Raw genomic sequence first — 13643 nt, forward strand, 5'->3', positions numbered from 1 at the left:
AGCCAGTGTACTAACCTTCATCACCACCATGGATCCAGTAAACAAGCCTGCTTCTTCCTCATCTTGGGTTGTGGCTCAGTGCTTGGGAAAAACCACTCAGTGGGGTACTAAAGCCTCAAGCCAGCCTCTATTTCCCAAAGAGAAGATTCCCCCCACCCCCAACAATTCTGACCAACTTGCATATATAGATGAAAAAACCAAATGTAGAATGCAATCCAATATGTCTATTTATATTTATTTAGTTACACATAGATATTAAAAAGTTTTTTTTAATGATTATTTATTTTTGAGAGAGAGAGAGAGAGTGTGTGAGCAAGGGAGGGGCAGAGTGAGAGGGAGACACAGAATGTGAATGGGCTCCAGGCAGCACAGAGACTGACATTGGGCTTGAACTCACGAACCTGTGAGATCATGACCTGAGCCAGATGCTTAACCAACTGAGCCACCCAGATGCCCCATTACACATACATATTTAAATCCTAATGAATAAAATGTTAATTTGGATACACTGCTTAGTTTTATTCCCTCATATTTCATGAAACAATTTTATTCAAAGTTCTCATATGCATCTTCAACATCAAGGTCTTTGTCTTCGGTTTTTCCAAGCACAGTAAGTTCATTTCCATTTATCTTGTTAGAGATAGAGGGCTTTTTAGGTCTCAGTATGATTTCTCAATGAAAAATATCCTATTCACAATCTCAAGAAGACACCACTTAACAAGAAATCTTTAAAAAGCCTCTCTTGTAATGAAAAAGCATACCTCCAGGAATAATTACTAAAGCTATATTAAAGATCCACCTCCACCACCCACACACACACTTTTTTTTTAAAGCCAATTTTGTCAGGTGACCTGCACAAGCTTCCAGAACTAGCACTGACCAAAGGCTGTTCCAGGTTAATGTGTTGTTGCAAACAAAACTTGATCAAAATAGAATAATCAAGGGAGGGCTCTACTACTTTGTGGGAGCTCTGATAAAAGGTGACTCTCTTTTGCCAGGGAGTAAGTCTGGACAAAATCCATCTTTCTTTTTGGGTCCTTACAATAATTTAGATGAGCCCAAGTTTGAGTCCCTGCTCGCCACCTCCCAGCTGGATAACCTCAGCCACATTACCTAACCTCTCTGAAATGCTTTACCTATAACAGCTACTATAATAGCTCCTTAACCTCTCTAAGCCTTACCTAAATTAGCTTCCTTGCTGGATATAGTTGGGAAAGTCGACTGAACGGTTGTCTAATAAAATGGACTGAGTGAAGTCTGTCCTAACGTGTGTGCTTAATTATCCAGATTAGGACTGTTTATCTCTGTTCTCCATAGGGGAGGTAAACAGGTCAATGAAATTGTCTGAATGATTTAGTGCTTCTCTAGTCAGTCCAATCCTTGATCACAAATCACAAATATTGCTGGGGATTAGGGAACTGAAAAAAATTAGTTCAGCGGCCAAACAATTAAAATGTAAACTCTTGCAACACAGATTTTCCATGCTGCCCCTCTTTGGGAGACCACTTCCCACAATGCCATGAGTTCAGAGGTCCAACTTCTTGCATGGCTTAAAGTAACCGACAGAGGGCGGTAGTTCTGTGGCAGACAGGGGTAGCCAGAATGGCTGGCGGGCAGGCGGGGTGTGCAGGGAAATGAGAGAAGGGGAAGAGCAGCAGATTGTAGTTTTACTAGCTGTCTTCTATTTGTGATCCAGATCGTGTCAGGCTGATTCATCCTCATAGCAGGTGGTTGTACTCTATTCTGCCCTGAAATGCATTTCTTGCCTTTATATGCAGACGTGGGGGTGGGGTTGGGGGTGGGCTATCTATTGGGATTTTATACACTAAATTGTTTTATTTTTCTGTGGTTCTAGATTGCTTTTTTTAAATTATAGTTTATTGTCAAGTTGGTTTCCATATAAAACCCAGTGCTCATCCCAACAAGTGCCTTCCTCCATGCCCATCACCCATTTCCCCCTCCCCTATCCTAGATTGTTTTTTTTTAACTTTTATTCTTTTTTTTTAAGAGGCAGAGACAGACAGAGTGTGAGTGGGGGAGAGGCAGAGAGGGAAGGAGACACAGAATCCAAAGCAGGCTCCAGGCTCCAAACTGTCAGCACAGAGCGTTGTATGGTGCTCAAACTCACAAACTGTGAGATCATGACCTGCGTGGAAGTTGGATGCTTAACCGACTGAGCCACCCAGGCGCCCCTTGATTGCTTTCTTTTGCACTCCCCTCAGTATGTCCGTAATCTTGGGTAGAAGAAAGAAGACCTGGAAACAGCAAGACTGTTCTTAAGATCTGTGGGTCCCAGAGCAAGAGTAGAGAAGGAGGTCCATGTGCTGAATCTCTAAATAGTGAAGAGTTACAGATTAAGCTAACTGTTACACATAATACATTCTGTCCTCCAACTCTGACAAATACATGACAAAGGAGACCAGGCCTGAATTTGGAGTTCTTGGAAGTCCTTGCAACTCTGAGCTCCACTGCAGCGGATGTTGGCCTTCACTTCAGCCTCTGCACTGTCCCCAGCCACACCCCTGACTTTGGGTTCATCCTGCAGCCCGCGGGTCTAGGATCTGCTCACTCCCTGCAAAATGCTGCCCTTGCACTAGGCGTACCCACACTGGTGGTCTGGCCCCACGAGGACAGATTCGAGCTGACATAGGTCCTAGAAGAGCTCGGGATCATCTGTTAGGGAATTCCAGGGACACAGAGTGTGGTCTAGAAGAGGATGTGGGCTCTGGGCAGATGTGGCCCCTCTTGCCTGAGTCTAAGGACAGTAACTGAAGAGTTCGGGTACGTGTCACTGGGCAGTGGTCCTGCCTTTCCCACTTTCTGGTTGTAATCCAGGGCCAGCTGGGTACCCACTCTGCCGCCTGGGGAGCCCAGAGTAGACCAGGTGGCAGTGGATATGAGAGCCTTTACAAGCTGGGAAGGGGCACATAAATATCTGCAACAATTATTTCTACCATTAACCTCAGGTATCAAGGGTGATACTGTAATTAACCTCAGGCCTCAAAACAAGAGTTTAACAGGAGCAGCAAATACTCCCCCAGCTGTGGGCTCAGGAGTCCAGACCAGATGCTGGCTGTACAAGGATGTACGAGCACTTGCTTCCTCTCAGGCAAGGTATACACAGAGCTGGATTTTAAAATATGTACGGTTCCAACCCACGGGATGCACGCCGACAAGCCCCGTCTTCCTGGGAGTGTATCACAGACGTGACAGACCTCTTTACTGTCATCTCACATGAAACATCCTTGTAGAAATCAACAGAGAGCATGACCCAATCCTGTTCCTGAAGATTTCAAAAGGATTATGTTTACCAATACATGACTGTGTCCACTGAACGTTCCTGTTTTTAAGCAAAAAATGGTGTTGGTTAAGCGAGCTGTGGACGATGTTTAATGGAAGTCCATGGAAATGACGTTCATGGAGGCTAAGTCATAACATGGAAAAAGGGTGATACTGTAATGAGCGAAAAAGACAGAATTCAATCTGTGTATCCAAGATGCTTAGAAGGATGTTTAAACACACAGGCACCCACACAAGGGAAAACAGGAGAGGAAATATACCAAAACATTAACAAGGACTGTTTTGAGTGATGAGAGTCTGAGTTATTTTTTTCTACTTTTCTGAAATTTATTTAATAGGGTCTATTACTTTCCTTATAATGTCTATTTTCAACATACATTTGGAAGGAGCTAAAAATTTCTTAAAATCTAGTTAACCATGCTTGTGTGTTTAAGAGAGTTTCTCTGAAAGTTATGAAACATTTCAACCATACGGTGAAAGTATAGAAAATAACACACAGGCATGAACCCGCTAGTCAAACATAGCAGATGTTAACATTTTTTGCTGTTTTTAAAAAACATTAAAAAAAAATGAACCACAGGGGCGCTGGGTGGCTCAGTCGGTTAAGCATCTGACTTCAGTTCACATCACGATCTCATGGTTCATGAGTTTGAGCTTCATATCTGGCTCTGTGCTGACAGCTCAGAGCCTGTATGCTGCTTTGGATTCTGTGTCTCCCTTTCTCTATGCTCCTCTCCTGCTCATACTGTGTCTCTCTCTCAAAAAAATGAACAAATGTTAAAAAAAAATTTTTTTTAACGAAATACAACCAATACAATCGAAACCTTCCATCCTGTTCCCCATGCCTCTCCCCTGAGGTTGATCATCCCATCTATATTTTCATATTTTTACTATGTTTTGTGAATTTCAAAAATTTACACAAAGTACTGGCCCGTACCTTTTTCCAACTTGCTTTTTAAAAACTCAACGTCTTTAAGATTTATTTCTTTCATTTTAATTAATTAATTGTATGAATACTCCTCCACGTATCGTACTCAGTTCTGAAGTCATCGACATTTACCACCACACACGGTGCTTGAGGATTCCTGCGCACACACGAACCGTCCCCACGTTCAGGAAATATGGTGCCCGGAAGTGGCATTGTAGCCTCATGGCGCATGCGCACCCCCGTTTATACCACTTCGGCCCATGTAAGGGCTATAACTCACTAGGGCCTCCTGGACCGTGGTGGCTGCCACGTCTGCCCATTTACCAACACAAGCCCTTAATTTTTTTACATATACTGCTGCCCAGCAAGCAACCCCATTGATAATGTGGCATTTGTTTCCATTGTGAAAGTGGGACTTCACATCTCTCACCATTAAGTTACTATGGACACTGGGACTATTTGTTTAACCAAGACACAGCATCATGATTTAAATTTGGTAGAGAAGAAACATAACTTTAGTGTTTCAAAGGGCTACCATGATTTGTTTTTGACGTATCTGATATTCTGCTGGGTAAATTGGATCTGTTTGATGCCCAGTAAGGTCGCCTCCATTTGTTTCCTAATAAAACCCAATATACTTAATGGTGATCCATTTTATGACCCACTTCCTAGGCATACACATGGCAAGAACTTGTACTGAAACTCAACCTAAACCGGATCTAAATATCATCGTTATGCATCAGAAGTCATGAGACCACTGTGGGGCACACGGGGTCTCCGGATTGACCAGGGCCGTGCTCAGCAGGTTGGAAAGAAATTTTGGAAAAATAGGATTTATTTGCCGACGTCACAGTGTTGGAGAGAACAGTGTATTGGCCCTTCTAGCCTCTGTCAGGACAGAACTCTTTGGAGAATCACTCTCTTATCATCTTCTACACTGCTGCAGCTCGAATCACATTTTGCTGCATTCCTGTAGCAGTGGCTTATCTTCCAATTCCATCCCCCTGCTCTGCCCTGAAACTCTTCTGGCAAAGAAGAGGCTTGTTCCAAGGGTGAACAGTAAGTCAAGGTACAAACTTTGTGCTCCGCTGTGGAGAAGGCACTTGAGCCAGAGCTGTGGGGTTTTTCACTGGAGAAGGGGGAGAGGCTTCCTGGAGTGTATTTTCATATAGCACATAGAAAAGGGGTGTGTTTGGGGATTGGTGATTGGATTAAGAGACGCAGGGCCTGCTGCTGTCTAGACCTATAGATCAAGGGCCACTCCATCTTTAAAAGGGAGAATGCTATGGCACCGAGAATCAATTAACAAGTATTCGGATGTGTTTTGTAGGTGAATGAGTGCAAAGCAAACATTTCTACATTTCCTAAGGCAGCTGGGGAAGCCATCATTGGTTAAGCGAGATCTGCTTCTTTTGGAATCGCCGAGCCGGTTTTTTTCCTTTGCACATGAAAATTCTCTTCTGTCTTTTATTTACAATTTCCTAAAGTATAAGGGAAAAAAATCACCTGCTCGGTGGTTCCTCTCTTGCTCGGAGTAACTTCCTTCACCATCAGGTATCTGCTGGTTGCTTACTGGCCCTCTGGAAAGCCAGTTTTTAAAAACTTTTTAAAATTTTTTTAAAATTTTATTTCTGAGTGAGAGAGAGAGAGACAGCATGAGCAGGGGAGGGTCAGAAAGAGAGGGAGACACAGAATCGGAAGAAGGCTCCAGGCTCCGAGCTAGCTGTCAGCACAGACCCCAATGCGGGGCTCGAACCCACCAACCATGAGATCATGACCTGGACTGAAGTCAGACGCTCAACTGACGGAGCCACCCAGGTGCCCCTGGAAAGCCACTTCTTAAATACCACTCAAGTCTCTGAGCTTGAGAAACTTAACCAAAAGAAGGACCCAAGCATCTCATCAAGGGAGAGGATACATGTATGGTACTTAGAACCATGCCTGGCACTCAGTACATATCTCATCCTGAAACACAAGCCCACCGGCCAGGGCCAGCCTTGCAGGCGTGCAGGCCTTGCAGCCCTACAGTGCCCTGCATTTAGGAGGGCCCTGTGCTTGCATTGTTTAATGTTTTGCTGTCATCATCTTAAGTTTCTTAATAATCTTTTAAGAAGGAGTCTCAGCATCTTTATTCGCGACACTTGCTTGATCTAGGGTGTTGGGGCTCTTGCCAGGCTTACACTTAGCTTTACTCCCCGCTCAGCCAGCTCTCTGACAATTCCCTTCCAGGCTGCTTGAGTGCTGACCTCTGCCCGGCTCCATTCTCCTTTGGAATCACCCCAACCACTTTCTATCAAATGACTCCTTTCTCTAAAAAAAACAAAAAGAAAAACAACCCTAGCTTTTTTGCAGGGCATCATCCATTTGATGTGTGATCAGTTCCCTGGGGCCACCCTTTCTGTTCCCCCGGCTACATGCTGCTCTCAAGCCTTTACTCAACCCATAATTTACAGCCTGTTGAGCTCAACTTGCAGCTGACTGTTTTTTTCTAAACTGGACATTTGCGATTAATCGCACTCCCAAACTTCCTTTTACTTTCCGCTCCTACCTTCTGGGTCCATGGTTTCTCCCACACCATCGGGGGCCTGATCCCACCTCTGACTTAGCAGTGCTCTTACTCTAAGCATTACTGTATCTTTAACTCTCACTTCATTCTTTGAATTTTCTGCAGAGAAAACCTTCAATGCACAATATATTTCGAGAAAAGGACATTTTCCCATACTTAATCTGCTTGCCATTTAAAGGCATATTAATGTTATACTTAGAGGCAAAACAGTATAGTGACAAGAATCAGACTTTAAGGCAGGCAGATTAGGTTTAAATTCTAGTTGTAAGATGATTATACTTAGTTTTGAGACCCTGGGCAAGTTGTTTAATCTCTGAGCTCTATTGCCTCATTAAAAAAAAAAAAAATGTTTATTTGTATTTGAGAGAGAGAGAGAGACAAGAGCATGAATCGGGGAGGGGTAGAGAGAGAAGGAGACACAGAATCTGAACAGGCTCCAGGGTCTGAGCTGTTAGCACAGAGCCAGATGTGGGGCTTAAACCCACAAACCATGAGATCATGACCTGAACCGAAGTCGAATGTTTAACCGACTGAACCAGCCAGGTGCCCCTCCATTTCCTTATTTGTAAAATGAGGATAATGATATATATTCATGGGGTTACAATAATTAAATGAGATAATGCACGTAAAGTACCTAGCACAGTACCTGCACATAATTGGAGCCCAATAAGTAGTAGTGATTATTGCCAATAAGCATAATTTGTAGGTAGCACTAACGTGCACACTGTGTGCCCTCTGTTATGCATATCAGATGGTTCAGAAGAGGTGAGACATGTAAGCACCTTAAGTACTTAGAGTGTAATTGGCAAACAGGACAAGAAAAAGGATCATTTATAATAGAAATGACTGCAAAGTGCGGTAAGAATACAGAGCATCAGAGACAACATTCCTCCTGATGGCAGCATCAAATGCAAAAGAGCAGAGGAAGGGAAGGGTAAGCTGGGCAGGCGGGCTGAGAGCCAGAAGGCGGGCGTGTTGGTGTGAAGGCGGGGGCACAGCCGGAGGACGGACAGCAGGCCTGTCTGGTTTGCGCCAAGGCAGGTCTGATTAGGACCAAACTGTGAGGACCTTGCTGACCCTGGATTCTACAGGTCAGCAAAGTTTAGCAACTTGTGTGCTGTGGAGGTGGTGGTCCTGAGGGAGCCTAGGGACCGTGGGGTTTGGGAGCACATTTACAGAGAGGACACTGGCTACACCCCCAGCCCTGGACACGTCTGTGGTCACAGCAGGGCCTCTGGGCAGAGGAGGGACATGACGTATGGCTTCGGAACATTACTCTGGCTGTGGGGTGCCGGCCGCACTGTCATGGCCCTGAATTCGGGGATGGGGATGGAAGGGACGTGTGAAAGCTATTTCCCAGAAGAAGAAGAAGGCGGGTTTGATGATAGAAGGGGAGGTGATGTAAATAATGGGGGAGGTTTTATGCTTGTGTGGCTGAGCAAATAGTGTGCAGAGAGGGAAGGGGTTTTTGTTTGTCTTAAGACAGAGCTGACTGAGGGACATCCAGGTGGAGCTGAACATCACTAGCGATGGCCAGCACACACTGGGCACGTGCTCTGTGCCCCATTAATTCTCACAACGACCCTGTCAAAGAGGTGGGTTATTGTCCCCATTACTCCGATGAGGAAACCTCAGGGTCCATCTTCCTATCTATTAGGCTGGGAGGGACCCCTCTTTCCATCCATTCAAGGAGGGTGGGAAATAGAGAAGGTGGGAAATAGAGATCAGAAGGTGCCTGGGCCCTCGGTCCCAGACCTCTTAGCCAAACAGGAAATGGAATCAAATTCCCCGAGGCCAGGTTTGGGAAAATTAGGAGTGTTGCGCTGAGCCAACACTCCTACGGGGGTTGTGCGCAGAATCAACTAGAGGGGGCTGGAATCCACTTGCTGCTCTGAGGGACCAGAGCTCTGGGAGAGCTGAGGGAGCGGGGAGCCCAGGGAACAGGGTTGGCCGACAAAAGGGTCGGGTCGAGGCAGAGGTCCAGCCCGGAAATAAAGAGGGAGGCCTCTCAGAGCTTGGTTGGGGCTTAGAGTGACATTTGCATTTTTACGTTTGTTAGCAGCATGCGGGTGTGGGGGGGGGGGCGGTGGGCAGGATCTCTGGTGGGAGAAGCCTGAGCTCTGGAGCCTTGCAGGCCTGGATCAGAGTTCTGGCCACATCGCTGAAGAGTCCTGTGGTCTCGGGGGAGGGAGCTCCGGCCTGGGAGCGGGGGGCTCCTCTTCTAGGGCTGCGCCTGGTGGATGTGTTGAGTCTGGGGAGGTGCACAGAGGGGTCTAGGCTGTAGCTGACACGTGGGAGTCTCTGGTAACAGGTCACCAGGGGAAACAGGAGCAGGAGGAGACGACCTGGGACAGGACCCCGGGAGGCAGCACTTCAGGGGTATTAAGACGAAGATAACAAGGGGCGCCTGGGTGACTCAGTCGGTTAAGCCAGAGTTCGGCTCAGGGCATGATCTCACGGTTTGTGGGTTTGAGCCCTGCCTCAGGCTCTGTGCTCACAGCTCAGAGCCTGGAGCCTGTTTCGGATTCTGTGTCTCCCTCTCTCTCTGACCCTCTCCTGCTCACTCTCTCTCTCTCTCTCACAAAAATAAACATTAAAATATTAAAAAAAAAAAAGACAAAAGATAATAAGACCAGGAAGAACACGGGGAAGGATAGCCAAGAGGCAGAAAGACCAGGCTGGTGTGGAGTTATGGGAGCCAAGCAAACCCTCCTACCAAGGCAAGAAACTCCCTGACTCACCAGCTTCAAGAAGAGGGGAGCTGCCACAGAGGTTAAGATGCGCCCTCCCGCCTCCCAGGAGGCAGGCCTAAGCTCTCCCTCCCCAGATGTGAACAAAGCAGGGCAGTTTTGAGGTCTCAGGGACAGTGACAAACATCTGCCCACGAAGCCCTGATGTAAGCCTGTCTGGCTCTCGGTCACCAGGTAGACCGGGTGCACACACCAGCAGCAGCAGCACCGCTGAGGAGGGAGACAAGGTCTGGGATTCGGTGGGGGATGCCTATCTCCCCTCTTCCCACCAGCCTCAGCGATAAAGCACCCTTCAGACAGCCCAGGAAGCAGCTGTGAGCAGCTGGGTCGCACACAGGTCAGGAGGCCGGCAAGAGCCCTCCGCCTCCTCCTCTTCTGTCTCAAATTCCTAAGTACAAAGGGGCGCTGACCTTCTCGGGGGCCCAGCTTGGAAGGACTCCTTCCGGAGGACCCCGCAGGGAAAGACAGTTCCTGAGCTTTGGGATTCCCACCCCTGGAGGCGCCCAAGGCAGTGGAGAGTCACGCCTACTAGAGGGTCTTTGGATGAAACTAGACCCAGGGAAAATCTTCCTGGAGAGCTGCACCCCAGCTCTGGTTCCTGGTCCCCTCCTCCCCCAGTGCACGGGCTGCTCCGGGAGTTCGTCGTATGCACAGCAAAGTACTTCCCTCCTCTAATCTTCACAACCACCACATGCAACAGACATTTTCACCACCCCAGTTTTTCAGAGATGGGCCAGAACTGGGATCTAGGTATTTTTACTCCAAATCCCATATTCTTCTGCAATGCTGAGAACAGATCTGATACCTATGAAACAATTACTAAGCACAGACTCTCAGCCTGGAGTGATCTCATCCCTGCTTCGGGGTCTCCCACAGGAAATACTTAAAATAGACAACTGATAAGGAAGTATATACATCAGCCCTAACATCTTGTCGTTTCTGGAGCTAGGAACACAGGAATACCGACTGGTGGGGGAATGTGAAAGCATGCATGAAACGATGCACGTTTTCATAGTTAAGACATTCCCTTTAAACCATGGAACAAACTGTGTTAATTCCCAGACAGCAGATGAGCATGTTGGGGGGACACAGAAGCAGCTTGCTCACTAAAAAGTGACATCATTCTCAATGAAGCCAGCAGACCACTGTGGCAGTTAACGCCCCCTGAACTCACATTCTGGAAGGAAATTAACATTTACTGATGGCTTACTGTGTGCAGTGTTCTTAACATTTATTTTATTTTTTTAAATGTTTATATTTTTTTTTTGAGAGAGAAAGAAAGGGAGAGAGAGAGGGAGAGAGAGAGAGAACACACGAAGGGATTAGGATATGGGCAGAGAATCCCAAACAGGCTCTGCACTGTCAGCGCAGAGCCTGATGCAGGGCTCAAAGTCACAAAGAGTGTGATCATGCCCTAAACCGAAATAGAGAGTCGGACACTTAATTTACTGAACCACCCAGGCAACCCTTAACATTTATCTTATTTGACCCTCAAAATGAGTCTCTAATTGAAAGCAAGGATTCAGACAGATCTATGTGTACATAGCTGCATTATTCATGACAGCCAGATGGTGGAATCAACCCAAGTGTCCAATGCCGGATTGACTGATAAGTAAAATGTGGCATCTATGAATGTTATCCAGCCTTAAAAAGGAAGGAAATTGACATGTGCTACAACACAGTTGAAACTTGAGGACATTATGCTAAGTGAAATAAGCCCGTCACAAATGAACAAATACTGTATGAACCTACATACATGAGGTACCTACGGTAGTCAAATTCATAGTGACAGAAAGTGGAATGGTGGTAGCCAGAGGCTGGGGGCGGGGAGAGGGGAATGGGGAAGTTATATTTATAATGGGTACAGAGTTTCAGCCAGGGAAGACGAAAAAATTATGGAGATGGATTACTGAGGTGACAACATAGTGAATGCACTTAATGTCACTGACCTGTATGCTCAAAAATGGTTAAAACGGTAAGTTTATCACAATAAAATGTTTAAAATATGATTCTATAGGATAGAGGTTACTCTTCTCCTTTTATAGATAGGAAAACAGGTATGGGTGCCTGGGTGGCTCAGTTGGTTAAGCGTCCAACTTCAGCTCAGGTCATGATTTCATGGTCTGTGAGTTAGAGCCCTGCGTTGTGGGCTCTGTGCTGACAGCTCAGACCCTGGAGCCTGCTGTGTGTGTGTGTCTCTCTCTGTCCTTCCCCTGCTCATACTCTGTCTCTCTCTCTCAAAAATAAATAAACATTAAACAAAATTTTTTAAATTAAAAAAAAAAAACCAGGCTCAGAGGAAATCACACAGCCAGATTGAATGAAGGTCCATCTGGTTCTAGAGCTCCTAAGTTTCCTTTACATTATGCTGCCCCTTCTAGAGCTCAAGATAGCCCTGGCCTGACTGAGGGGCTCCCTGGCTTCAAGATTCCTCTGAGAAAAGATGGAGAAAAGCCCAAGTGAAATTGGACCTACTGCAGTTCAGAAACAGAGAGGTAGGTGGGGCTTGGGCTTGAATTACAGGGCTAAATCTGCGAATTGTGCCAACATCCAAAATTATGAAATGAGGAGCTCCAGGCTTCTCTCTAATCCAGAATGATTATCTTTGCTGCCGAGCATCCAATTTAAATTCATTGTGTTTAATACAAAGCCACAGTACAGAGCAGGCTGCCTCCCGACATGCAGTTACCATGGAGACCGGAGATGATCCTCAAAGGGAGTTATGTGGCAGAGAGAATGTGGCTGCCAGCTTCTGAGAAGCCAAGGGGCCTGGGGAAACCATTCTAAAATAGAGCTGCACAGAGACGCCCTTTGTCATCCTCCTCCTTAGCAAAGCGCCTTCTAATCCCGAAGAGGGAAAGTTCACAGGCGAGCAGGGCACGACCATCTTTATTACAAGTGCAGGCTGCCCACAGATGCCAGAGAGGAGGGATTTATCAACAATCCGCAAATAAAGCGCACGTCACCCAACTTGCTTTCCTTCCCTTGTCTACGCTGATGTGGGGGAGTTCTCATTTTGGTTCCAAAGCTAAGTGATAACCATCAAACTGCCAAGCGAGGCTGCCTTGGGACTTCCTTGGATACGTGGCATCTAGGAATGGGGCTGGAGTCAAGGCTGGGAGGCAGGCAGACCTGTCCCTGCACCGATTAGCATGGGTGGCAAGTATTTCACCCTTCTGAGACTCAGCCTCCCTCCACCCCCAGAAAGGAAGCATAATAAGATAATAACAAGGGGGGGGGCTTTAAAGATCAAAATAAGTGGATCATGGATGGAGAAGTGTTGACAAATGGGCCTGAGTCCAGGCCTGACAGCTCAGCACGCTCCTCTTGTAGGAGGCAGGGGACAGAAGCTCATCTGTGGGTCCTGTGGAGAGCCATGCGCTGCCAGGAGCCACCTGGAGGCCTGGGACCCCAGGGCCCGTCAGAGGCTCAATGTGCTCCACTGTGAACACTGTATTTTCCACACAGCAGGAAAAAAAATGCTCTTTGATGGTCCAGTAAGTATAGGGCATAGAGATTCGGAGCTAGAGTGCTCTCCCAAACATGAGTTCTGGAGTATCTTAGGCCTGGCAAGTGACTGAGGCCAGTTAAGGCCTGGTGGTAAGGAGGGACCCCAAAAAGAATGGAAACCTGACGGGGGCAAGGATGGGGTGGCGATGGCTCTGTGGCTGCAGTAAAGTTTTATCCTCCTCCAGTTCGCTCGCTACTGCCCAGCTTACCCGTGTTTGCCACTGACCAGCTGTAATGCAGAGAGGGAGCCGAATGGCTCTTCCTCATGATGTCATCACATTTACTGAACATTAAGATACGGATCACGTGTGCTCAGCATCCCTCCTCATCAGGGAACTACAAATCAAAACCACACTGAGATACCACCTCACGCCAGTCAGAGTGGCTAAAATGAGCAAATCAGAGGACTCTAGATGCTGGCGAGGATGTGGAGAAACGGGAACCCTCCTACACTGTTGGTGGGAATGCAAACTGGTACAGCCCCTCTGGAAAACAGTGTGGAGGTTCCTCAGGAAACTAACAATAGAACTCCCCTATGACCCAGCAATAGCACTGCTAGGAATTTACCCAAGGGATACAGGAGTGCTGA

The 13643-nt window shown here is 46.7% G+C and overlaps 1 protein-coding gene across 1 annotated transcript in view; it reads right to left on the reverse strand.

The window, feature by feature from the left end:
* The window catches only part of DPYSL5 (dihydropyrimidinase like 5), a 54585-nt gene that overhangs the window by 24898 nt on the left and 16044 nt on the right, over positions 1–13643 (reverse strand). The gene's annotated exons all lie outside the window — the stretch shown is intronic.

This window comes from Hyaena hyaena, unplaced genomic scaffold (assembly GCF_003009895.1).
Source record: "Hyaena hyaena isolate Hyena2069 unplaced genomic scaffold, ASM300989v1 scaffold_138, whole genome shotgun sequence".
In the NCBI taxonomy this organism is placed as follows: Eukaryota; Metazoa; Chordata; class Mammalia; order Carnivora; family Hyaenidae; genus Hyaena; species Hyaena hyaena.